Source organism: Tamandua tetradactyla, chromosome 4, assembly GCF_023851605.1.
Source record: "Tamandua tetradactyla isolate mTamTet1 chromosome 4, mTamTet1.pri, whole genome shotgun sequence".
Lineage (NCBI taxonomy): Eukaryota > Metazoa > Chordata > Mammalia > Pilosa > Myrmecophagidae > Tamandua > Tamandua tetradactyla.
Window position 1 is genome coordinate 192964507 of NC_135330.1, and position 27159 is coordinate 192991665.

A 27159-nucleotide genomic window follows, 5' to 3' on the forward strand; every position below is an offset into this window, starting at 1 on the left:
TGATGTCTTCCAACAGATGTTTTAAATATTTTTCTAGATTTCCTAGTTGTTATAAATGGGAGGGTTGGATAGAATTTCCTAGTCTGCCATTGCTGGAAGCAGAACTCTCTTACTGTTCTTAAAACTCTCTATGCTGTTTTCTGTTTCAGGATCTTTGCATGGTATGGGCTTTATCACCTCTTCCCCAGCTCTTCTTGGTGCTGCCTCCTCCTTATTCTTCAGGTCTCAGTTTATATGCCACCTTATCAGAGTCCTCTCTAGTCCTCTTTGTAAGCTGTTACTTCAGTCACCTCACTCTATTTCCTTCATGGCACCTATCACAGTCTTAAATTATTTTGTTTGTGGCATTTCTTTTCTTATTTATAGTCTGTGTTCCTATTAGGATTTAATTTGGTAGGACAGGTAATTTATTTTTAACCACCATATCCCCAACACCTGCTATAATGCCTGGCCATAATTAAATTGCATTGCTTCAAAAAAAGTTAGGGTGAATTTTTAAAGACAATTCATTCTTAATTACAGAAAATTGAAAATTATGTAAAATATTGATAGATTCAAAAAATTACCCACTCCCCCACTATTCAAAGGTCAATGTATTTTTGTCAATATATTATTAGTATTACTATTCTTTCTATGCTTTTATATTTGTTTCCTTTGGCTATTATAACAAACTATCACAGGTGCAGTGGCCTAAAATAATAGAAATTTATTCTGTTATATTTCTGGAGGTCAGAAGTCTAAAATCAGTTTCATTGGGCTAAAATCAAGGTGTTGGCAGAGCTGGTTTCTTCAGGTGGCTCTGAGGGGGAAATGCATTTCCTTGCTTTCTTCTACTGGCCACCTATATACTCTGTTATGTCCCCTCCTCCATTTTCAAAGAACACTCTAATCACTGCTTCCATCGTCACATCACCTTCTCTTTTTCTGTACTCAGATTTCCCACTGCCTCCCTCATGTAAGGATGCTTGATTACATTTAGGGCACTCGTGAATAATCCAGGATAATCACCCCATTTCAAGATCCTTAACTTAATCACATCTACAAAATCCTTTTTGCCATATGAGGTAGCATTCACAGGTTTCAGGGATCAGGACCTGGATATCTTTAGGGGCCATTATTCAGCCTGCCACAGCTCTTTTCAGTAGCTACAATCACTGTCCATGTGAAAGTATGTATCTTGCAAGTTTTTCACTTGCCATAGTTTACTAGCAATGATTTAAGCAGTGCAAATGGGTTCCAGAAAGACAGAAAAGATTTTTTTTCTTTTTTAAAAAAATGAATCTCCATGGATGAACAGTTAGCTAGTGAGGTTGAACTTAAATGTAAGGGAATGGATACAAGTGAAGCCTGTTCACTGGTGGGTCTATATTGAATACCATATTGAAGGTGACTATTATTGAAAGGGGTTGTATAGACCCATGTGTCCCACCCATTGACACTACAAACGTAGATAAGTTCTTGCATGAACTACTGCGAAGGTATCAATCTTGTACAAAGAGTGTTTTTAAGTTCAGGGTATAGGGAGAAAACTGCTACTGCAGGAAAACATCAACAGTACCAGAGCAACACCAGGGGTAAATAATGGGGGGAAGGGACAAGAGTTAAGGAGAGAGTTGTATTTTCTATTTGGTGAGGGCATATTTATTGGTTATCTTTCTCTTGGGAACAATGAAATGATCTAAAATTGTGAGTGTTGATGGACTGTTGACTTTGGACATTACACATGATGCCCAATGAATGGAGGTGGCTAAAGAATGCGCTGACTGAGAAGTAGGTTGGTGAACAATGGTGTATACATATGATTGAATATTGTACTGCTACTAAAAGGAACAAAGTTGTGAGGCATGCAATATTGTGAATGAACCTACTTGGTGAGGCAAAATGAGCCAGAAACAAAAGAGCAAATATTGTATGGTCTCATTTAGAAAATACTTATAAGAAAACAGGGGCCTAAATTCTAAGCTCTTATAGCAGTCACATTTAATCCAGAGTGGTAACTGTTATGTCTGGATTTTGAGAGGCTGTTTTACATATGTATAACCTGGTGATTATAGATAAGAATGAAGCTGATCAGGTTGAGTTTAAAGTAATTCAGAATACAGGGGTAAGGAAGATGTATTTTAGAACCTCATCTACTCTTTGAGACCAAAGGGAAAAAGGTTTATTTTGTCCGGAATCTAAATTTTCTGTAGCACATAACCTAACTCAACCTTTCTGGATAGCTCATTTAAACAATCCAAACACAGGGACCCCAGAATAAGAATGAGGGCCTTTAACCCTGTATAGCTTAATGTAATACTTAGATAAATCCTAGATAATCAAAAAATACTGGCAAAGTCCCTTGAGGGATGGGAGAAAAAATACGGAACTATTAAACTTTACCACTGGGAAAACATTAGGGACACCCAAATCAATGGGCCAAGCCCTTAATCTTGAGGCTTGCTCTTGTGAAGCTTATGTATGTAGTGGAGAAACCTACCCAACCTATAGGTATGCCTAAGAGTTACTTCCAAGGGGTTCTTTTGTTGCTCAGATGTGGCCTCTTTTCTCTAAGCCCTACTCTGCAAGTGAAACTATTGCCCTCTGTACTACGTGGGACATGACATCCAGGGGTGAAAGCATGGGAGTAGTCTCTCAGGCATGAGGTTGGCCCTGGCACCGTGGGATCAACAATGCCATCCTGACCAAAAGGAGAAAAAGAAGTGTAACAAATATGGTATTAGTGGCTGAGGGAGTTCAAATAGAGTTGAGAGGTTACTCTGGAGGTCACTCTTATGCAAGTTTAAGTTAGACATTGCTACCTATCATAGCTTGCCAGCCCCCCAACCAAAACCATTCCTGCAATCCTAAAGAACACCTAGGGCAATATATATGATTCTACAAAGTTTCCATGCACTAGACGTAACTTTCCAGAAACCTACAACTTTCCAGAAACCTACAACCTCCAGATGGGTCCCTAGAACGGATAAGTCCTGACACCTAGAGAGCCAGCCTCTCCAGAACATCAACTGGTTCCATTCCCTTACCCCATAATATCAACAGCCCCTTTCAACATGAAAAAGTTAGAATGGGCAAACCCAAATACCCCTAAAGAGTGGGAGAAAGATCAAAGGTGATGGTGGATTTATACAGAGAAGATAGGGTTAATAAATGAGTATGATCACTGAATCATTATATTGATATTTCTTTTAGTCTCCAGTATCTTAGAACAGCTAGAAGTAAAAACCTAAAGCTGTGGAATTGTAACCCATACCAAACTCTGAAATCTGCAACTAATTGTTGCATTGTGTTTTGAAATTTATTGCTTTTTTGTATACATGTTATTTTTCCCAATAAAAAAATTAAAAAATCACAGGGTTAAAAGAAAAAAAGAAGCATCTCCAATGTAAGATAATGGTAGGAATCCTTAGCAGGATCTGTGAAAACATCAGAATCTCTGAAAGGAAGCCATGTGCTCATGTTGAAGATAATCTTTGCCTGACCTCGTAGCAGCCAATGTAAAAGTAAAGTCCACAACAAGAAAGGCACATTACAACATTTAATTCATTAGTGTGTTAAAAAAAAACCATTCATTGAGCATCTGCTATGTGTTAACCATGATATCAGACCCAGAGGCAGGAGTGAGCAGAAGAAAGAGAAAGAGGAACTCAAGGATGAATTTGGGGAGACAAGTTCGGAAGTGACGCCAACAAGAGGCAGAACAAGCTAAGTGGTAGGGAAGAGCTTTCCAGGTATAAAGGAAGCAGGAGCCATGGTCAGTTGGAGGAACAGGAAAAGTTTTATGAAAGAAATTTATAGACACAAACATTAACATTAATGTTGATAATGAAAGCATAAACAGACTGAGAAAGCACTTCCAGACTGAGAAACACTTAAAATTAGTTGCCAGTCCTGATAATGTTATCACAGGAAGAATTTCAAGATGATTTTCTGAGCCAAAGCAACTCTGAACTGTTTCCTTACAGCCAAAACAGAGGCAATGTCAGGACCTTCTCAGGGAAAAAGGAAAAGAAAATTCGTGTTCAAATAAGGGGATTGCCAAGAGTGGAGGGAAACAGCAGCGGTGTTTTGTACTAGGTCAACTTAGCTAAGCTGGACCTATGTTTCCCAGAATTCCCACCCTAGGTTGGACTTGGCCACAAGACAAACTTGTGCATGACTTGAATGGTGAAAGTGAAGCAGCAGCAATTAGGCTGTGAAGCCTGTGCTGGGTAGCAGGAACCGCTGCAGCTCGGGCATTGGTGCTGATCTTCGGGCTCACCTTGTTGGACTTTGGCAGAAGTCACACCTGCCTCCTCCAGCTCCCACCGCGTCTGCCTTGGCTTTTCCATGTTTTGGGCGAGCATGGCACAGCTCAATGAGGACAGTGCCAACTCCTCATGAAGGTCACCATGCCATCAAGTTTAGAGGCAATGAGAGACAGACAGGGGTTCCAGTTGGTCCCTGTGGGTTCTAGTTCTAAGTCTTTGCTCTGTCCTGTATCACAGGGGGTTTTCCTGTTTGCCCACCCTGGGGACCTGCAGAGACTTCATGACCAACACTGGACAATGGAGGCAAGGGTTTTTTGTAGACTTCTTCGCCAGCTCCCACAATTGTGAAGTCCTCACCCCTAACAACTCCATAGCACTCGCAGTGTTTCTGCTTCCCAGATTGAGCCCTAACTGATGCACTGTGGCCTGCTGCAATGACTCTGGGTGATTTAAAGGGGGAAAAAATGCTCTTTTCATTACTTTGGAAAAGAAAAATCCAAAAGATTGCTTACTCTGAAAATATTTACATGGCTATCAGCAAATAAACAGATCTTATTGTTGGGATGCACATGAAAGCTATTTGCTATCTTCTCCAACCAAGTAATTCTAAGAACCTGAGAGTGTAGAATCCAACATATTTCTTTTGATAAACACAGATTCTGGGTGTTTTTTAATGTAGTGCAAAAATTCTATACTTTTAAGAAAATAAGTCAGCACACAAGTATAATTTGGTTTTGATCTCAAAACATTTTTATTTAACTAAATTATTTTTGTCCCCACTTTAGAAAACAACTTGAGAAATCCCTTTAACAAGGAATGTTATTACAGTTTGTAATGCCAAACATTAGGGCAAGGATTTTTTTTTTTCTCTTTTGTAAAATCAATCTGAATTATTTACAATGAACTTAAAAAGCATGAACTTTAATGAAAAAGCTTGACAGGTTTGATGTATGATAGACTAAAGCTAAAAAAAAACAGAAAAAGATTGGGTTTTTTTTCTCTTTTTGACCATGGAATAAAAACATGGCTCCAGACACTCCGAGAAGCTTCTGGGAGAGCAGTGTAATAGAGTGGCTTGGTGATTATAAAATTTCTACAGAAAACTAGTTAACAAAAGAGATGTAAATGTTTTTTTTTTCCATCAATAGAATAATGTAGCAGGAGGGGGTTGCTTTTTCCCCAACAAACAGAATCAATTTTTTGTGTTTGGCTAACAAAGAAGTGTTAGTTACCGATTATATTACGTACTTTATTTTATTGGGATAGTTCCTAATATTTCTCAGGGGCATCACAAAGTAGATAAAGCAGAGCCCTCCTTGCAGAGGGGTCTGGGTTCTGGTGTTGATGGTGGAAACAGGGACAGGATGTTCTCTGTACACTGCTTGCATGCCTTCCACTGCATTTGCATCAAGCTCCTTGTTTTGTTAATGCCTTCACACCAGTTGTAAGCAGTTTCTCAAACATAATCTTCAGCTGTGTGTTTACTTTGACCACTGACTGTTGATTTCGAAGGAGTTCCCTTTTTCAAAGGAAATCCATCCACTCTTCCTGTGTCTAAAGGCAAGAGAATAATTGTGTCATGGCACCCAGCCCATGTGTTTAGAGCTTTGAAGTGATCGCAAAATTACTTTGCCCCTTTCATTTATTTTCCTCTTAAATCCTGTTTTACAGTAATCATTCAAATGACTTCGCTACATGGTCAGCTAAATAATGGCTTTAGGAGGCTGACGATTTTATACAGAAGAGACTAAATAGCCACTTCTCAGTACAAACCTTTTAAAAGATGTTTGTTTTTTTGAAAGAGAAAAGCCTGGAATGTGGATGAGAATTGGGTCAGAAATGAATTTGCATTTTTATTAAAACATTTTTTTGTGCAAGTAAATGCAGATTTTATTCCTTGATTGAAACTCTCTTCCAGATTGCATTCATAGTTGTATCTTTAAATGAAACAAAGAGAAGAACAGGGAAAGATTAGAAAAGAGAACATTTTTGAAATTACTCATGAAATCTACCTAGTGACTTGCTAATTAGTATTAAATGAAGGATTTTGCAATATAAATATCAAATAAATTTTTGGTTTTTTGCTGGGGATTCCAGAAACTACATCCTAAATTCTCACCCTTTCGTAAATTCTTTGACTCTGATAAGTTTATTCTTTGACTATGATGAATTCATTCTTTGGCCCAGCTTAGTATTTAAACTACAGAAGTAATAGAGTCACTTTAAATTAGGCTTGACCCTTCCTTCAATTTGATAGTTACTGTGAAATCCCCACCCCTCCCACCCAAAACAGTAACTAGGATCTCAAACCACAATTGGGACACAGGGTGAGAAAATGTTTCCTTGTTGGGTCTATGAGGAGGTGAGCACAGGGAGTGAGAGCCCAACTGAATCCATTCACAAGAACTATTGTGTCTGAGAGGCTGGTAGAGCTGGTTATGTTCTGATATAATCAGGAGAACTGAAAATAATTGATGAAATTTTATCATTTAATTAGGGACTTTTAAATGTTTTGCATTCTTTGCTGGCTCTTTGTTTGGAAAATGTTAGAGTGTAGAAAGAAAATGGAATCTTAAAAGCTACTATTTGCCAGTAATGATTGTTTCAATAGAAATCATTGATGGATGCTAAAGTTTGTGGGCAAAGTAAGATGAGAAAGATCATTTCAAACTATCTCCCCACAAGGTACCTATTAATCAAAAAAGGAAAAATAGTTAAATTTACAGTGGAGAAACTTGGAGCTAGACTTATATCTTAACCAAAGGTCAAAGTTAACACTACCAAACAGAAAACAAAGCAATATAATGTGCCCCTGAGGAGACCCACTGAGAAGAAGACAGCACTACCTCTGTGGGTTCCTACCCAAAACATATAACCCGAATCTAATGAAGAAACATCAGAAAAAAACAAATTGAGGGACATTCTACAGAATAACTGGCCTATACTCTTCATAAGTGTCAATGTCATGAAAGGCAAGAAGGACACCAAACAGACATGACAATTAGAGGCAAGGAATGAACTTGGGTTGGGTCCTGGCCTGGGAAAAACACTGTAAAATCTATTATTAGGGCAACTGGCAAAATTTGAATATGAACTATAGATTGGATGATAGTGTTGTATCAATGTTTAATTTCTTGATTTTCAGAGTTCGGCTGTGGTTATGTAAGAGAATGTCTTTGTTCCTAGGAAATAAACACAAGTATTTAGGAGTAAAAGAGAGTGATATCTGAAACTTATTCTCAAATGTTAGAGAAAATTAACAATATGTGTGTATTATATATATATAGCTATACATACATATTTTACATGCTTACGATGTATATATTATACACACATAATATACATATGGAGAAAATTATAAAGGAAAGGTTATCAATTGGTGAATCTGAGTGAAGGGTTTGCCTGCAGTCCTTACTATTGTATTTTTTTTAAAGTTTAGAATTGCTTCAAAATAAGTTAAAAAGTGATCACTAAAACTGGTTATATTTATAAATAGAATAAAAATCTTTAAGCTGAACTTAAAATTAGGATTTAAAAAATAGATATTTCTACTTTATAACTTTAATAAAATGAATATTGATTTTTATAACAAAACCAACCACTGAATAATGTTTTCTGTGCTGAAAATCCACTGTGGGAATATTAAAAGAAAAACTCACATTGACAAGTGATCGCATGCAGGGAACAGAAGGTGAGCATTTCAGAGAGAGAAGGGCTGGCCCCTGGAGCTCAGCCTCTAGTCCTGATGGGCGGGCGCTGTGCCAGCAGAGGCATGCCACATATGGACAAGCGTCCCTTCCACTCTGCAGGGCCATCCTTCAGCAGTGCCCTGGGTGACAGTGAGAAGCACTAGTATTTGTACCCTGATCATATTTGCCAATCCTTTCTCCAATTAGAGTGGGGCACCTTTTGAAGCAAGTGCTCTTGTTCATTTCCCAAGAAAGGTCAGTGTATACGTGCATGTAGTGTGTGTGTCTATGTGTAGTGTTTCCATGGGGTGGAGGGGCAAGGAGGTGGAAGAAGGATCCTCAAAGAATAACTGGGCTTTCACTAAGGGAGGCACACTTGATCAAGAAGCAAAATAAAAGAGGTGACATTATATTTGCATCCCAAGCTGGTTTGGTTGCTCACACTTTTACAGAGGTTGCCTTAAAATGCTTCTTAAACTAAAGTGCTTTACTGCACTTCATCACTGCAGCCAGCCACCCATTCCTCTCCTCCAATCTTCTTTCTTCTGAATCCTGGGCTCTACCCTTGCTTCTTTCCTGCCTCACTTCCTGGGAAGATTAATGACTTAGGTAGAAGGGAAAAGATGTAGGTGAGTTAGTTCTAAATATAAAAAACACTAGCCAGATATTTCTCTCCCTTATCTGAGGTCCCTTTATATTTCTGAAGCCCTACTTTTATGTAGTACTTTACAGAATGCAAAGCACTTTCATTTACATCCTCTCATTCAGTCTTTACAACCACCCTGTGGGAATTGTCATCTGTATTTCACAGATGGGGAAACAAAGAACATTTCAGAGACTTGCTGCAAAATAAGCTTATCATGTTGGCCCAGAGCACTGGATTCAAACATAGAGTTATAGGTTAAATAGAACACAATTAATTATTTTTGTCAGAGGCAATTTCATGTCATGAAAACCTATGAATTTCATGGGGCAAAAGTCATTGATTACTAAACAAGAGATTCTCCAATATTCAGGCCGAAACTGGGCAGTAAAAAGAAAAGATGCAAATAGGTAGGAAAAAAGAAAACTTTTTTTCAAAGACGGTTTTTGACCCTCTCCCAGCCTCTGTGGCTGCTGTGACATTCAGTCTTGATACTGTATGTAGCCACCGCACTCCTTATGGATCAATAAAGATTCTCCCATGAATAAAAAAATATCACATGTAGCTTTTTGGTTTTGTTTTTACTGCCCCTACAACTTTTAGTGGTCATTTTATAGGAAATGAGTGTGCCTTACAAAGAGACTTTTGCTATGTAAATTAAAATGCAAAATGCATTGTTGGGTTTTAGGCACTAAAAATATGGGGTCCATGTCAATTTTTTTCCATTTTCAAATATCCCCAGGTGTTTTTGAGGGATGCAAAGTAAAATAGCTAATGTCTTTAAATAATTTTTACATTATATTTAAAGTAAACGAAATCTATCTAAGATATGTGCACTTTTAAAACATTAATTTCCTACATTTTATGTTGCATTATGTATCGTATCTTATAAAAGAAAACTTTTGAAATTTTCCTGCTCTTTTGGAGTTCAGATATCTAAATTCCAGCAAGGCTGTCAACCTGGAATATGTGGGTCCCACACAGGCCAGGTCAACCATCTGCTCTGTGCACTGCTGCCCTTTTACAGAGGCAGTATGCTCAAAAGCAGAGGGGCCTTTATGGGTTAATTCGTGTGTCCCTCTCCCCACCCCAATGTTCAAGTTCTAACCCCAGGTCTTGTGTATGTGACCATATTTAGAAACAGGATCTTTGAAGATGTAATTTGTTAAAATAAAACAAAACTAGCTTTGGGTAGGCCCTAATCCAACATGACTGGTGTCCTTATAAAAAAGAAATTTGGACACAGTGATGACAGACATGAGGAGAAAATGCCATGGGATGACAGAAGCAGAGATTGAAGCTATGTAGCTGTGGTATTTTGGAACCGTATGTACCCCAGGAAAACATGTTCTTTAATCCACTTCTGTGCATGTGAACCTGTTGTAAGTAGGACTTTTGATGAGGTTACTTAAAGTGTGTCCCACCTCAATCAGGATGGATCTTAATCCTATTACTGGGGTCCTTTATAGGAAGAATGAGTTCAGACAGCAAAAGAAAAAGCCAGGGGAAACAAGCTGAATTGTTTATTGAACAGAACATGGAAGAGAAGGGAGAGACCAGGAGATGCCACCTGTGCATTGCCATGTGACAAAGCCAAGGATCACCAGCAGCCAGCCCTGGAATGTCACAGTCTTTGGAAAGAAAGCTTCACCTTGATTTGGATATTTTCACAGCCCCCAAACATAAGCAAACAAATTCCTATTGTTTAAGCCAACCCATTTCATAGTATTTGCTTGAGCAACCCAGGAAACTAAAACACTGTTATAAACCAAGAAGCACCACGGATTGCCAGCAGCCACCAGAAGTTAGGAAGAGGCAAGGAAAGATTCTCCTCTTCAGGTTTCAGAAGGGGTGTAGCCTTGATGGCACCTTGATTTTCATCTTCTAAACTCTGTGAGACAAAAGCATTTTTATTGTTTTAGGCCACCAGTTTTGTGGTAATTTGTACATCAGTCCTAGAAAACTAAGACAGAGAATATGCTTTGAAGCTAGACACACCTAGATCAGAATCCAGTTTTAGCAATTCCTGTGGGAACCTGAACAAATGATCTTAATCTGAAAAATGGTGATAGCCCAGATACACAGTAGTCAAACAGTTGAATGCCAAGGACAGGAGAATTCTGAAAGCTGCATGAGAAAAGCAATGTGTTATGTACAAGGGAGCCTCAATAAGATTAAGTGCCTATTTCTCATCAGAAACCATGGAGACAAAAAGACGGTGGGGTGAAATATTTAAAGTGCTGAAAGAAAACAATTTCCGATCAAGAATTTTATATCTAGAAAAACTGCCTTTCAAAAATAAGGGAGAGGTTAAGACATTCCCTGATAAACAAAAAGCTGAGGGAGTTTGTGACCACTGGACCTGCCCTACAAAGCAAGGCAGGGCAAAGCAAACACTAAAGGTCATTCTTTGAGCAATACTTTAAACCAACTAGACCTAACAGATATATATTCAACACTTCACCCAATAGCAGCGGAATACACATTCTTCTCTAGTGTGCATGGGTCATTCTCCAGGATAGACCATTATTTAGGTCACAAAACAAAGCTCAATAAATTTAGAAGTACTGAAATCATATACTGTCTTTCTTAGGACCATAATGTAATAAAGCTGGAAATAAATAGAGAGAGAAATGGAAAATTCACAAATATGTGGAAATTAAACAATCAATGGTTCGAAGAAGAAATCACAGGGAAATTTTGGACTATTTTGAGGTGAATGAAAATGAACACACAACATACCAAAACTTAATGGGAGGCAGTAAAGACAGTGCTGAGAGGGAAATTTATAACTAAAAATGCCTACATTATAAAAGAAAGATCTCAAATCAGAGATACAATCTCAAAACTAGAGGAACTAGGAAAAGAGGAGCAAGCTAAACCCAAATTGAGCAGAAGGAAGGAAATAACAAAGATTAATGAGATAAATGAAAAGAATTTTTAAAAAATGGAATCAACAGAACCAGAAGTTGGTTCTTTGAAAAGATCAATAAAATTGACAAACCTTCAACTAAACTTACAAAGGAAGAAAAAGAGGACACAAAACACTAAAATCAGCAATGAAAGACAATGAAAGGGAATATTACTACTGACCCCAATGAAACAAAAGGATTATAAGAAGATATTATGAACAATTGTACACCAACAACGTACATGAAATGGAAACATTCCTAGAAACACAAATATCAAAACTGACTCAAAAGAAATAGAATATCTCAACAGACCAATGACAAATAAATAGACTGAATCAGTAATCAAACACCTCCCAGCAAAGAAAGACCCAGGAATAGATGTCTTCATAGGTGAATTTTACCAAACATTCCAAGAAGAATTAACACCGATCCTGCCCAAATTCTTCCAGAAAATTGAAGAAGGAACACTTCCTCACTCATTCCATAAGGTTAATAGCACCCTAATATCATGCCAGACGAAGAGAACACAAGAAAAGAAAATTACAGACCAATATCCCTTATATATGTAGATGTAAAGAGCCTCAGTAAAATACTGGCTAACCGAGACCTTCGAGGAGGTGGCTGTGCTGCTGCTGCGGCCCTGCACCGCCCCACAGGCCGCCAGGAGCCGGGAGTCCGAACGCGCGCTCAAGCCACCTCCGGGCCTGGTCGACGGGCACGCCCGCGTCCGCAGCAACCCTCACCACTTCCTGGACCAGTGTACACACCTGGATTGCACAACTGACATCTGGGCGCTGCACGACTGGAGCAGCTGGCTCACGCCCTACCTGTCACCCGGTGGCCGCCGCTTTGACACGGCCTTTTTCCTGTGCTGCCTGCTTGAGGCACTGTCCATCAGCCCAGACAAGACCGAGGTGCTGGACTGCAGTTATGATCTCCATCAGAGGCAACTGAAAATTTCATATCAAAACAAATTTGGTCGGCACCTCCACAGTTCTATGAAATAAGAAGGCTTGAGAACTTTGCCTCTCTCTCTGACTTGCACAAATTTTGTTTGGATCGTTCAATAGAACGGAGGGAAAGATGGATACCAATCACACTGTTAACTGCTGATGGGACGCTCCAGCTTTTTTCCAGGTGATGAGCTATACTTGGAAGATTTAGACTATTTTAGAAAAACATTTATCCACTGAAAATACTATTGAAGAAATCATGAAAGAAGGCAAGAAGTTTTACCAACTAGTGATGCACGATCGCTATCCTAAGTCATATGTCATAGCCAACAGCCATATGGAGAGGGCTGCTTGTTTGCAAACTGGCATATTTGAAGTAGTCCTGATGAATAAGGGGGGTTGACCAGACCTGTTTGAAACTGAAGAAACTCAATGCCTGTAAAAATTATAGCACAGTCTTTCTCATTTCAAGTGAATTATTGTCTTCCTGCTTATTTTATACTTTAAACTTTACAGTATGCTACCAATATAAAGTATTAATGATCTTGTTGCCAACATGAGAAAAATTCAGCAGCTTTCACTTCTGTATTGTTTCATTATCTCAAAAGTTCAAATAAGATGTCCTACTGTTTTTGTTTTTCTAACTATCCAGTGTATTAGCACTTCCCCTGATGTGCTTAGCACGTTGATCCATGCATTCTATGGATATTTATACTGGAATTAATTTAAGGGTGTCATGACTAGGTGGTAAAATAGACGAGAGAACCTTTAAGTGATAATGTCATTTTCTTGCTGTTTTAGTTTGCTAGCTGCTGGAATGCACTGTATCAAAAACAGAATGGCTTTTAAAAAGGGGAATTTAATAAGTTGCTAGTTTACAGTTCTAAGGCTGAGAAAATGTCCCAGTTAAAACAAGTCTATAGAAATGTCCAATCTAAGGCATCCAGGGAGAGATACCTTGGTTCAAGAAGGCTGATGAAGTTCAGGGTTTCTCTCTCTCAGGTGAGAAGGCACATGGCAAACACAGTCAGAGTTTCTCTGTCATCTGGTAAGGCATGTGGCGAACATGGCATCATCTGTTAGCTTTCTCTCATGGCTTCCTGTTTCATGGAGATCCCCAGGAGGTGTTTTCCTTCCTCATCTTCAAAGGTCGCTGGTTGGTGGACTGTTTCTCATGACTGTGTCATTCTGTGGTCTTTTTCTGCTCTTTCTAAATCTTCTGCTTCTTCCAAAATGTTTCAACTCTTTTTTAGGATTCCAGTAAAGTAATCAAGACCCATTCTCCAGTTTAACACCCACTTTTGAGTGAGTCACGTCTCCATGAAGATAATCTAATCAAGCTTCCAGCGTACTGCTAAATAGGGTTCGAGAAACAGTTGCTCCCACAAGATTGAATTAGGATTAAGACATGACTTTTCTAGCGTACGTAAGTCCTTTCAAACCAGCACAGTTGCTATGTTTTAGCTTTGATGGTTAAAATACAATTCTGTTTAAAACCAAATGGCATTATTTGTTCCTCAGATTGAAATCTATTTTAGTTAATATTTTAGAGAAATATGAAGCTACTTATCAATTTTACAAAACCATAATTATCTTTATTCTGAAGTGCTAATTAATAAAAGCAAAAACTTTAGAGAAATATAGAGCTGGTCATCATTTAATGGTGTTTAATGATGTTTATTTTTAGTATATCTAATATGGGTAATTTTTTCACCTTTTGTAAAAGAGGAATAATGTTTGTTGATTAAAGGTGGGAAATGATGAGTAATATTCCTTCTATTTCAAAATCTTTGACCCTGTTATCAAATGCCTTAGTTTTCCTATCTATAAAATAGTAATAATGATTTTTTAAAAATACTAGCAAACCAAATTCAACAGCACATTAAAAGAATTATACACCATGATCAAGTGGGATTTACTACAGGTGTGCAAGGATAGTTCAACATAAGAAAAATCAATTAATGTAATATACCACCATAATAGAATGAAGGAGGAAAAAAGTCACTGTCATCTCAATTGATATAGAAGAGGTACAATCAATGGCTCACGATATCACATATTTGTGTATTCATCACCATGATCATTTTTAGAACATTTGCATCACTCCAGGAAAAGAAATAAAAAGATAAAAGAAAAAACTCATACATACCGTACTCCTTCCTCTCCCTCTCAATGGCCACAAGTACTGCAATCTACCCAATTTTTTTTTACCTCTTATCCCTTGCCCCACTGTTATTTATTTATTTTTATCCTAATTTATTTATATTTAATATATTAAATTTAATATATTTTAATTAAATATATTTTTAATAATAAAATTAATTTATTTTTTTTACTTATCTGTCCATACCCTGGATAAAAGGAACATCAGCCACAAGGTTTTCACAATCACACAGTCACATTTGTAAAAGCTATATAGTTGTACAATTGTCTTCAAATATCAAGGCTACTGGAACACAGTTCAACAGTTTCAGATACTTCTGTCTAGCCACTTCAATACATCATAAACTAAATAATGTGTAAGAATAACCTCCAGAATAATCTCTTGACTCTCTTTGAAATCTCTTAGCCACTGAAACTTTATTTTGTCTCATTTCTCTCTTCCCTCTTTTAGGGAAGGCTTTCTCAATCCCATGATGCCAGGTTCTGGCTCATCCCCTCATCTCCAGAGTCCTGTCCCACATTGTCAGGGAGATATATACCCTTAGGAGTCATGTCACATGTGGTGGGAGGGGGAGTGCGTTCACCTGCAAGTTGGCTTAGATAGGCTACATCTGAGCCTCTTGATACATTTTAGGCATAATTTAAATAAATTAAAATAATTAAGATAATAATTAAAAGTAGGCTTAGCTTCTCCTTTGCAAGAAGAGGTCTCATAGGGATGAACCCTAAGATCGAGGGCTCAGCCTATTGAATTGGTTGTCCCTGCTGCTTGCGAGAATATCAGGAATTCTCCAGGTGGGGAAGTTTAATATTTCCTTCTTTCTCCCCAGCCCAAGGGGACTTCAGCACACCTCTTAATAATAACAATCAGAAAACTAGGAATAAACGTAAACTTCCTCAATAAGATAAAGGGCATATATGAACAATCCACAGCTAATATCATTCTCGATGGTGTATGACTGAAAACTTTTCCGCTCAACTCAGGAACAAAAAAGGATACCCGCTGTTATTCAACACTGTAGTAGAAGTTCTAGCTAGAGTAGTTAGGCAAGAAAAAGGAGGGAAAAGGCATCTTAATTGGAATGGAAGAGGTAAAGTTTTCCTATTTGCAGATGACATAATCCTATAGAGAGAAAATTCTGAAAAGGCCACAACAAAGGAACTAGAGATAATAAATGTATTCAGCAAAGTGTCAGGGCACAAGATGAACATGCAAAAAATAGCAGCATTTCTATACACTAGTAACAAGATAGTGGCAAACAATCATAAAGGAAATCATGAAAAAATCCATTTACAATAGCAAATGTAAAAAATAAAAATAAATCAAATTTAGATTGGAATAAATTTAACAAAGGATATAAAAGACTTGTATGCAGAAAACTATAAACATCACTGAAGGAACTCACAGAAGGCCTAAGTGAATGGAAGGATATTCCTTGTTTGTGGATAAGAAGAATAAATGCTATTAAGATGTCAATTCTACCCAAGGCTCTTTATGGATTCAATACAATCCCAATCAAAATTCCAATAGCCTTCTTTGCAGAAATGGAAAAGCCGATCTTCAAATTTATGTAGGAACACTTGGTCATTGTTGATGGGAATGTAAAATAGTGTAGCCATGGAGGAGAACATTTTGGTGAAAGTTAAACAAAGAATTACTATTTGACCTAGCAGTCCCACTTCTAGGTATATATCCAAAAGAATTGAAAGCAAGAACATGAACTGATGTTCATGGAGAATTATTCACAATTGCCAAAAGATGGAAGCAACCCAAGTGTCCATCAACAAATGAATGGATAAACAAAATGCAGCACATACATACAATGGAATATCATTCAGCCATCAAGAGGAATGAATTTCTAACACATGTGACAACATGGATAAACCCTAAGGACTTCATGTTGAGTGAAAAATCCAGACACAAAAGGACAAACATTGTATGGTCTCACTAATATGAAATGATTAGAATATGCAAAACATAAAGTCAGAAAACTAAAATATAAGTTCCCACGGGTTGAGGTAAAAGAAGTAAATGGGGAGTTGATGCTTAATTGGTACTAAGACTCTTTTAGGGGTGATAGAAAAGTTTCGGTCATGGATAGTGGTGATTGTAACACAACAATGTGAATGTAACTAACACCAATAAATTGTGTATTTGAATGGGATTAAAAGGGAAATTTTTTTGTACATATGTCACTAGAATAAAATTTTTAAAAAAATATGTCTATACAACACAATGAACCCTAATGTAAATTATGGATTACAGTTAATAGTATAATCTAATAGTATTATTTTAACAACTGTAACAAAGTTACCATACTAATACAACACATTGATAATAAGGAAAACTGTGCATGTGAGGGCAGGTATTTGGGAACTCTGTACTTTCTGTTTGATTTTTCTATATATATACAACTTCTCTAATAAAAAAATTTTAAGGGAACTCTCTTCCCAGGCTTGTGTACTTTCTTTCTGTCCCACTCAGCTTCCCAGGTAACAGTCCTGAAAAGGCAGAAAACCAGAATAACTAGGGCTTGGTTTTTGTCCCAGGAAAGTACAATGAAAGGACAATGAAGTTAAGAACCCTCACCATAGAATCTATCTAGAGGAGCACGTGAAGGGAGTAATTGACAGAGAAGAAGTATTAAGGGCAATAAATTGAGCTCCTGCTAGTATCAAAAATATTGGAGTGAGAGGTGGGTACTGGACAAAATAGCTTGATGGAAGGGAGGTGGTTAGGGTCTGGAAGCTTGAAAGAGAGATTTAGCACGTGGTGCAGTTCTTGGTGAGGATGAGGAAAGATCACAGGAAGTGAGAGGTCAAAGTGGAGGGATCATCTATTTCAATGTTGAAGTTACTCAGAAGGGTGCAGGAGATTTATGGAGAGAGGGGAAGTAATGGGGCAATTGGTAGATGACAACTGGGGTGGCTAAAGATCCACGGGTGTGCATTCCAAAGGACTTGGGGGACTGGAAGGAAGATGGAAGAAAGCATCTGGCAGGGGCAATGAGGATTCTGTGATAGATGGAGAGTGGGAGAAAAACAGTCTTCATTCAAGAGAAATGCAGGGAAAGCTGTGTCCTTAGGAGAAAGCCAGCTTTCAGTTTGAGCAAGAGGTGATTTAATAGGTTATGAAATCAATTCAATGGGACATGAGCAAGCTTTTAAAAAAATGGAAATAGAATATATTTAGTAGAATAGAACATATGAACACATCTGATGAACTTTAGATAGACATTGTTTTGTTCATTTTTGGTCCAGTATGTGTATGTGTTTGTATGTATGCTGGGAATTGACATAAAACGTATTTCTTAGGTTGCAGTTAGCACATTTGAAAGCCATGACATTAGGTGACTATAGAACCCTATAGAGATAAGAATCATTGTGGCAATAGATGACCTGGATGGCTTGAAAATAAGAAGGGAAGTGAGGCATGATGAGATTAAGGCCATGGATCTCTTGGGAGAAACTGAGTCCTAAAGCTCCAGGTTCTGGTGGCTTAAAGAAGGGCTGTCTCCCCCTTGGTCCCAGTTCAGTGGCAGCACTGGCACATGATTGGGTAGCACCAGGAACATGAGATGATGTAAGTCCTCCTGGCAGGGTGAAGGGTGGCTCTTTTGAAACTCACATAGTTTTGTGGTTGTCCTGGAGGTTGTATGTATGTTTGTTTGTTTGTTTGTATATTTGTTTTTGGAGGTTGTATGTTTAAGTGGGACTAGTGTAGGTTTACTTAGTCCAGAAAAACCTCATAGAGAAAAAGGTAATTTCAAGAACTGAAAGTGAGAGCCCTAGGCCACACAGAACCTCAAGAAATGCTTGCTTCAATTTCATTGTGTTAAGTAAGGAGATATATAGCCAGTAACAGCAGCAATGTAGGTGCAGTAATTCACTAGTTACCCATTTTTCCAATGTTTTAAATTGAAAGTTGAGTTTATACTGATTTTGATTTAACTGGTTGGGGATGTTAGCACTGTAAGTCAGAACTCACTGTAATGAAATCATGACCATGGAATCAATTCCCTTAAATACAAGATTTTTACTCTTAGCCAAAGTAATTTCTCAGCTCACATTTGGGCCACAGTCATCAAGAAAACCACTCAGGACTTATTCGGCAAATCTATTCCCAATAATGAAGTTTTAAAAGATAGTATCACTAGTGTACATGAAAAGCATTATGGGATTTCCTGTTCTCTTTTCAAGAAAAGATAATAACCCCATCTGGTTTAGTTTCCTGGGCTGCTGAAGTGAATAACATAAAATGGGTTGGGTTAAATAATGGGAATTTATTCACTCATGGTTTTGAAGCTAGGGTCTGTTCAAATCAAGGCATTATTAAGCCAGTGCTTTCTCCCCAAAGACTGTGGGGCTCTGGGGCTGGCTGCCGGTGATCCTTGGCTCCTCTGCCACACAGCAAGGCACATGGTGTGGTCTCTGGATCTCTTCCTTCTTTCTGGATTCCATTTCATCTTCTGACTGCTTCTGTGACTTTCTCTTTCTTTTCCAAAGTTCATTCTCTTATAAAGGACTCCAACAGCAGGATTAAGATCCATCCTGATTGAGGTGGGACACTGAGGTTAACTGAAGTAACCTCATCAAAAGTTCCTACCTACAATGGTTTCACACACATAGGAATGAATTAACTTTAAGGCCATGTGTTTTTTTCTGGGGTACATACGGTTCAAACCACCACACTGTCTGTAATGCTTAGAGGATTCCAAAGAAAATGTTTGAAAAGACAGAAATTCTAATGAAAAGACTGGCTTCCCTCCATTCTACTTGAGGGGTTCATCACCATAAATAAAAATTCACATTTAGCTGGTCCTCTTTATGATTTATAGATGGCATTCACATCAATTGTTTCATTATGTTTTTATGACCACACATAAAGACAGGCTTTCCAGATGACCAAAGGAAGATTCAGATATGTTCTTCCATCATTCCTTCGCTCAATATTACCACGAATCTCTATGTGTGAAGCATCATCCCAGGTAGCAAGGGTATGGCAGTAAACATGAGAGAAATACTCCCTGGCCTCACAGAACTTGCATTCTGGAGAGTAAATACCTTGTCTTAGCTTCCTCAGCCAGTATAGTTTAGTCAGACTCAAGGCCAGAGCTTCTGACTCTCTTTCCAGTGCACTACAACATTTCTTATGAAAAAAATGGACACGAAATCCTATAATTGCTTCTTTGGCTTGCATAGTGCCAACAGAGATACAAGAGAAAAATGAATTTATCTTTCCCATAATACCCTGAGCTGGAGATTATAGGTTAAAATCCTCATTTTGCAACAGTTTTCCATAGCCAGACCAAAGACTTGAATCCTCTCTTGCTTTGGAACTACTGTTTTAGTCAATTTAGTTTCAAAGAGATGTGGATATATTACAATATTTATGTGCACTTAGAACACTTTATAGTGCCTCTGTTTTTTATGGCCTTAGTCCCAGACCACTTGCCAACTGGCAACTATGCATTTCTGAATGACAGTTGCTCATACTCGGGTCCAGGCATATGCAAAGGCCACCACAAAGACACAGGAAAGCCAAAGATAGATAAATTTAGAGGACTCTGGTCCCATGATTAGACTTGGCTGTGATATCCCAAAGCAAAAATGTTTCAAGTGATAGCATTAAATAGTGACTATTAAATAAATATTCCATTGCCAGGCAATCTGCCAAGTTGGAAATTTATGTAATTTATGATTTTGCATCTAAGCTGAGCAGGGATCCTGGGAAAGACAGTTAGACATGTGCTGGTACAGTTCCATTTTGGCCATTTTCTTTATTTGTGCTTAATTAATACAGACTTCCCCAGAGGAGCTAAGGTTCACTGCAGCTCTTTATTCTGGGATGGGGAGGGAGTACGACGAGAGAAACCAGTGGAGGGAAGCATAACAGCAAATTGTTTAAACTATATCTCTGTTCAGTGTGGCCAACACATTCTTGAAGCAGGTGCTCGAATTCACAGGCTCTTTAGAGAGAATTTAGCAGCCCCAGGAATATATTGGTTAAGAAGAAGAAGAAAGGAGGGGCGGGGGAAGCACACAGCATCAGCTGCTAGGAGGGAAAAAGCTAATCGTAGAAACTTCTCTGCAGAGAGAGGTGCAGCTGTCAAAGCAATAAGGTGAATGAGTCTCAGATTGAAATGGATTTTGCAGTAGAACTGTGTTTGCTGATAAATGGGGGAGATTGAACTCTAGCACCGTCCCACTATTCCTTGGTAATGCCCCATTTGGGCGCTGACTGGGTGGTCTTAAGCCCCACTGCCACCCTGGTACACCGGCCACACCAATCAAGGCCCCGCAGCTGAGACCCTGGGTGACCTGCCTCAGGAGCCTTTTTCAAACTCCAATTCACTCATTTGTGTGGGATGCTTTTTTTGCTACTTTATTTATGGGATTACATAAATGAGCCATTAAAAATGTAAATCTTCAGAACAGTGGAATAATACAGATTTCGACAATAAGCTCAGGGCGGTACAGTACAGAAACTGCCCTGCACCAGCGCATCACCCCTGCATGACTACGGCAACAATAGGGGTTAAGGGAAGGACAGAGGGGAAAGAAATAGGACACCCCGCATTGTAGCAGTCACCAGCACCAGAGAGAGATTAGGGTGTTTTCTTAAAGAAGTATTAGAACAATAATGAAGATACATCATTATAATCAACAAAGGAGCTGGGACATCCCTCACCCGCTGCAGGTGTCAGAACAATCACGCTGCACCACAGATTTGAGAAGTTTATCCCACCTCATCACAAAGTGGTTAACCCTTTCATGGCTTTTGCAGAAGCCTAGGAAAAAGAGAGAGAGAGAGATAATGGGAGGGAGGAAGGAAGGAAAGAGAGAGAGAAAGAGAAAGAAATAAAGAAAAAATGTAAGGAAGGGAGGGAAGGAGCGGGAGAGAGAGAGAGAAGAAAGGAAGGAAGGAAGAAAGGAGAGGAGGGAAAGAGAAAGAGGGAGGGAGAGAGAGAGAGAAGGAAAGAAAGAAAAAGAAAAGAGGAAGAATTGAGAACAGAATCACTCCCATTTCATCATCTAGTTGTGACACTTTAGGTTAATGACTTAAGAAAACTACCCTCCGTTTCCCCAGGTGAGTTGTATGGGTCCCTTCTCTCTGGGCAGGAAGTGAGCATGGAAAAACTGCCACCGCCTTCTCACTGCGGAAGGGAAGCAGGGACAGTGCAGTGTGGCCTGGTTGTCTGGCCACCTGCTAGGTGGGCAGTGAGGACTCAGGCCTGGTAGGAGCCAAGGGCTGGGAAAGGCCAGACACTGGGGAGAGGACGAGCACACTGAACCAAGGTGGACTGGCAGGAAAAGACCCAGCAGGGATAATAGGGCCACACGTGTCACGTAAATCCGCTCAGAAAGTAAGCACAAATAAGTACAAAGATGCCCACCCTTAATACCAATCACTGAGAGAACTGTGTTAGCCACGGTTACATCTAGTCCCTTATGAGGAAAGATTTGGGAAGTTGAGGGGCCTTCCCCTAAAGCCACAATAGAGGGTCCGCGTCTTGGCTTGGCTTCAGTTAAGAAGGGTAGGTACTTGAAGATTGCAAATTTATGCTAAGCGGCAGAAACCTTTGTACAAATGAAATCTAATACAGACCCTAATGTATAAAATATATAAAAGGCTGCTCTTGTGTCAGAATCTAGATCTCTCCCTACTCAGCCCTCCCTCAGCCAGGGACACCCCCTCTTCGGTCTCTCCTATCCCCACCTTTGCCGCAACCACCTTGCAGCTCTGATACCTGCAGGGACAGGGTTTTGCTGGGTGCCATGGGGTGTGGTAGCTTGGCTGGTACCTGCCACAGCAGGAGGTAGCGGCAGGAGAAGACTAGCCTGTGAGACAGCTGAGACTATGCACACCGTTGATGCCCACACACAAGAGCTTAGCTGGTGTCGGAGGTAGGGGCAGGGCCTTTCACTCTCACAGTGACCTCATTAGCAGCCACAGCCTGGGGAAGTCTACGTCAACGGGGGCTGCAGCCCCAGCTACCTCTTCTCATTGGAGGTGCACACAGGTCCACACTTGACAGCCTTCTCTGCTCACCCAGGTGGCCTTTCTCATAGGGCTGCTTGTCTTGTCACCTCTCTGGCTTTCCTCCTTTGCCTCTTCCTCCACGATGTTCATGGAAACCTCCAACATCTATTCCAGAAAAGTGGCTTTGAGCTTTACAGGGTGTCATCGTTTTATTTCCCAAAGCCAATTCCAGGCCAGGGAGAATAAGATCCAATTCATAGCTCTTTGGGGAGGTTGTGGGGAGGGAAGTAACAAGCCAAACGACCTCTCCTATCCCAGCTCCTGTGGCTTCTGAACGCTAAACCCAATGATTAGCTTAAATTGATAGATAATGTCATCTTCAATAGCTCACATTTGGTGAGTGATTCCTATGACTCTCTTCTAGGAGATTTACATGCATTCACTCCCTTCACCTGCATGACACTGTCTTGTAGTAGGTACTATGATTCTCCCCATCTTATGCAGGAGGGGATTTAGGACAATGTGAAACTCTAAAACTTGTGAGCTTTGTCTTCTCTTTCTACTCTACCCCTCTCCACCTAGCACTCAGCTCTGAATTAAGCAGTTGAACATACTTGGGAATAATTTTTTTCATGGCCTCTCCGATTGCCTGGGTCTTCTTGGATGTCTTTCAGTATTTTTTTTTTATTTCAGGAATTTATATTTCCTGAAAGTGAGAGATTTTCTTTCGTTGTAACGATCCAAACAATACATAGATGTGCTGGAGTGAAATTACTAGTCTCGCCCCCTTCTAAACACTGTTGACAGTCTGGAGTATGTGCTTCCACATTTTGCTACACAAACCTATATACCTGTAGACAGTTGCTTATTTTTAGAGGAAAATGGAATTCTGCTTTATACCTGATTCATTTCAGTTTTGCACCTAAATAATGTGTTTCGTGGGCAACCCTCCCAGTCCATTCATAAATTCCCTCCAATCTTTTTAACTGCTGCAAATGTTACATAGTATGAATGAATCCTAACTTATCCCATGGATAACTGACTGATGCACATTCAGTTTGTTTCCATTTTTGCTATTACAAACCATGCTTCACTGGGTATTTTTATCTCTGATAGATAAGCAGGATTTCTGGTTCAGAAGACATGCCCATTTTTTACTTTTAATAAATGCCTAATAAATATTGATAGATTACTTTTCAGAAGAGATGTAGAGATTGGCCATTTGGTCTTATAGAGAATACTCATCCCTGCAACATTATCCATCTTTTACATTTTTGATAAACTGCTGGGCAAACACCGGCATCTTATTATTGCTTTAATTTGCATTTCCTGGTTGCTATGAAATTGAGCCACTTTTTACATGAGGACATCTGTGGCTCCCTGAGCCCACTCACCCTGATCATCAGGCCCCAGGAATGTAAAGGCTGTGCTGAGTGAGCCAAGCCCAGAAGAGGAGAAGAAGGGCATCTAAGAATCACCTGTGAACGTGGCAAGGGCATCCTTTTCCCAAGCCAACCCACCCCTAATAGGAATTGATTTTGGCAACCCTCTAAAGGAGGGTGCTCAGCCTTTGCTACATGTTAGTCACCTGGAAGGCGCTAAAATTATGCAGGGCTGGGCTTAGCCTCCAGAGATTTTGATTTAATTGGCATGGGCTGCAACTCAGGCATCAAGATTCTTTTAAAGCTCCCCTAGGTGATTTTAATGTGCTTCCAGGGCTGAGACCCACGGGTCTAGAGATAATGCAGATGAGTTACAATTGTTAAAATATATGGAGTCCTTTTTCCTTGGCTCTTCTAGCCACTGGCCTGTCACAGTTTAGGACAGTTGGGAACAGAAGATTGAGGGTGGGTTAGAGATATTATGCAGAGTGGGGAAAACCTTGGATTTTTCTGATTCAAATAGGAACTGGAAGGATTGGATTATGACTATTACAACAGGCATCATGTGTCGTAATAGGGACATTGGGGTTAGTGAGTATCTGTTATGCCTGGAAACTAATAATGGGGATAAGGGGTGACTATATGGCTGCTGGAAGGATTCCAGGGAGCTGGAAACAATGCCTCTTGCTGGATGCAATCCGTCTTTCATTTGCAGGTATCTGTTGAGTGAATACTGTTTTCTTAGCACTTGGCTCAGCTCAGGTGTGGAGACTTAGGGACCAGGCTCACCCTCCATATAGAAAGTAAGTCGCTGCATGTAGTTGCCTACATGACCCAGAAAGAAGTCAAAGGTCAACAGACCTCCCCAAGAGGAAAGAATGTACAGACGGTACCGTAAGCCCCTTACCTTGTAAAGCTTTAAAACTCCTCTCCCCTGATATGTTGATAACAAATCTCTAAACCTCTGTATCATAAGACCCTGCTGAAACTCTGTTCTCATACCCTATGTAATGTCCTTGTCCTAAACCCTCATAAGCCATCCCTTGCACCCCAACGCTTACAAAGTGCCAACTTCTATTGTCTGGACAGCTGCCACCAGGAAAGATCTTCTTCTGCTCATAAGTCCTAATAGAATTCATGTCTAGCTCTGAGCCAGACATGTTTCTTTGGTCTTGGGGCTACACTGACCCGAGCCCTTCAAAAGCTAGGTTGAAACACCAGGAGATTCAGCAGAGACAGGGACAGAGAATCTTCCCTGCTGGAGCGCCCATGCTAGTGAAGGACTCAGCGATTACACAAGCAATGGCCCAACTTATAGTTTCTCTAAGTCTATGGAGAGGGTTGTCAGTGTTCCAGGACCCAGGTCTACACTTCCCTGGGTTCCTGTGTCGACTCCTCCTGGGCATGGAATAGGACTCATTAAGTGATTCTAGTTCGACTGATCCAAGTGCATTTGAACTACCAGAAACACGGACAAACAACACATCAGCAAGTTGAGACTAACATTGCTGATGCCGAGTATGTGGGTACCAAAGAGGCTGAAAGCCTGGGCTCAGGGAAAAGAAATCGCCCCAGCATCCCATGTTCTGCTCCTGCCTCCCCACCCCCACCCTCGCCTCTGGCACGGGCACTGCTCAGTCCCAAAGCTTCCCCAGAGCCTGAAATGGGCTCCTCCCAGGGCTCTCCCCAAGCCCCATCCACTCGCAAAGAACGCTCACCTCATACAGACCTCACGGGGGGCAGAACACATTTTCGAACTACAGATGGCAAAAGGGGGGCCATAGTGAGGACTGATCATAGCTCATTCTCAATCATATAAAGGAATGCAGGAATGCCAGAACCTAGAAAATCCTAAGGGAATGTCTACTTACTTTTGGAATGCAAGTTTTTTTTTTCCTTATTAGATTTATAGTGGTATATCAGGAATGTTTGAGGGCAGAGAGCCTGATTAATTTTTTTTGTATTCCTCGTAGCAAAGTGACTTGCTTACAATAGGATGCGATAAATCTTTTGCTACATAAATTAAATAAATATGACTGGCTTACTGAGAAAAATTTGGGAAAGAAATAACGGAAACTCCAACTACAGTTAATTACTTCTGTAAAGAATCAGGTTCCCTCATGCCTCCGTGCCTTTGTATATTTGGTTACATCTACCTGAAAAACATTCTCTGTCATTCCTAGTCCCACCTACTCCCCAGTCATTCAAATAACAAACTGCCATCATCCCTCAGTTTCAGCCAGAGCGTGAACATATCTGTGATGTCTTCCCCCTATGCCTAGAACAATCTCTGCTCTTGCAGGTACCACATTGTTTCCTAAGTGTCTTTCTGCTCATCTTCTCCGCACTGCAAGACCTGTTCAGGGAATCTCTGGCCCAATTTTGTTTCTCTTTTGGCCCCAGTACCTATCACAATGCTACACTATAAACTCTTTGAATGAATGAGTGAAAAAATGGCTAGAGAAACAGCTCTTCATCTATACTTTAATTTAAGCTTCCCATTTGTGGTTAAGTAAATAAGTTTTTGCAGAGTTTACTTTCTACAAGTGTTGCCCCCACTCCACCACATTTTGGTTTCATATGCATTTCGAATAAATGAATGGATAAACTTACTAGGTTAATAAAAATAAGTAGCATTTCAAGGTGCTTACCAAATGCCAAGCTCATCTCTGAGCACTTTAACTCTAGAATATTTTATAATCCTGTCTTTATACCTGTGTTGCTGTAGTCTAGATATATTGTGTGTGTGCACGCACATCTTTGAATGAGTGGAATCTTGATTTTACAATTGTTGCTTAATATAGTAATTTTCCTAATCCACGTCTTATAAAAATCAAGCCATTATGTGAAGTTAGGAATAGAAGTTTTCCTGTCTAAATTTACAACTTGTGCTCATATAACAATTTTCTATAAAATAGATAACTTCGATGGTTTGGGAAATAAATGCCATGGGTCCCAAAGAAAAACAGCTTCCTTTGACGCTGGTCCTGCTAACGCTGCTTTTCAATCCTATTTTCTACAGCCTGTGGTTAGGGAGGGAAGATAGAATAATTTGTCTACCCTTCATGACCAGAGGGAAATGTTTCGATTTTTTAAATGTGTCTTGACATCTTGAGAGAAATGGAAACGTCTGGATTGTGAAAACTACCCTTTCAGACATGTTTAATTTCAAATTAGGGAAGC

At 39.6% G+C, this 27159-nt stretch overlaps 1 long non-coding RNA gene and 1 pseudogene across 1 annotated transcript in view; both read left to right on the plus strand.

Moving 5' to 3' along the window:
* The window catches only part of LOC143681684 (uncharacterized), a 234409-nt gene that overhangs the window by 159296 nt on the left and 47954 nt on the right, over positions 1-27159 (plus strand). The window lies entirely within an intron of this gene.
* LOC143679673 (acyl-coenzyme A diphosphatase NUDT19 pseudogene) lies at positions 7926-12850 on the plus strand (annotated as a pseudogene).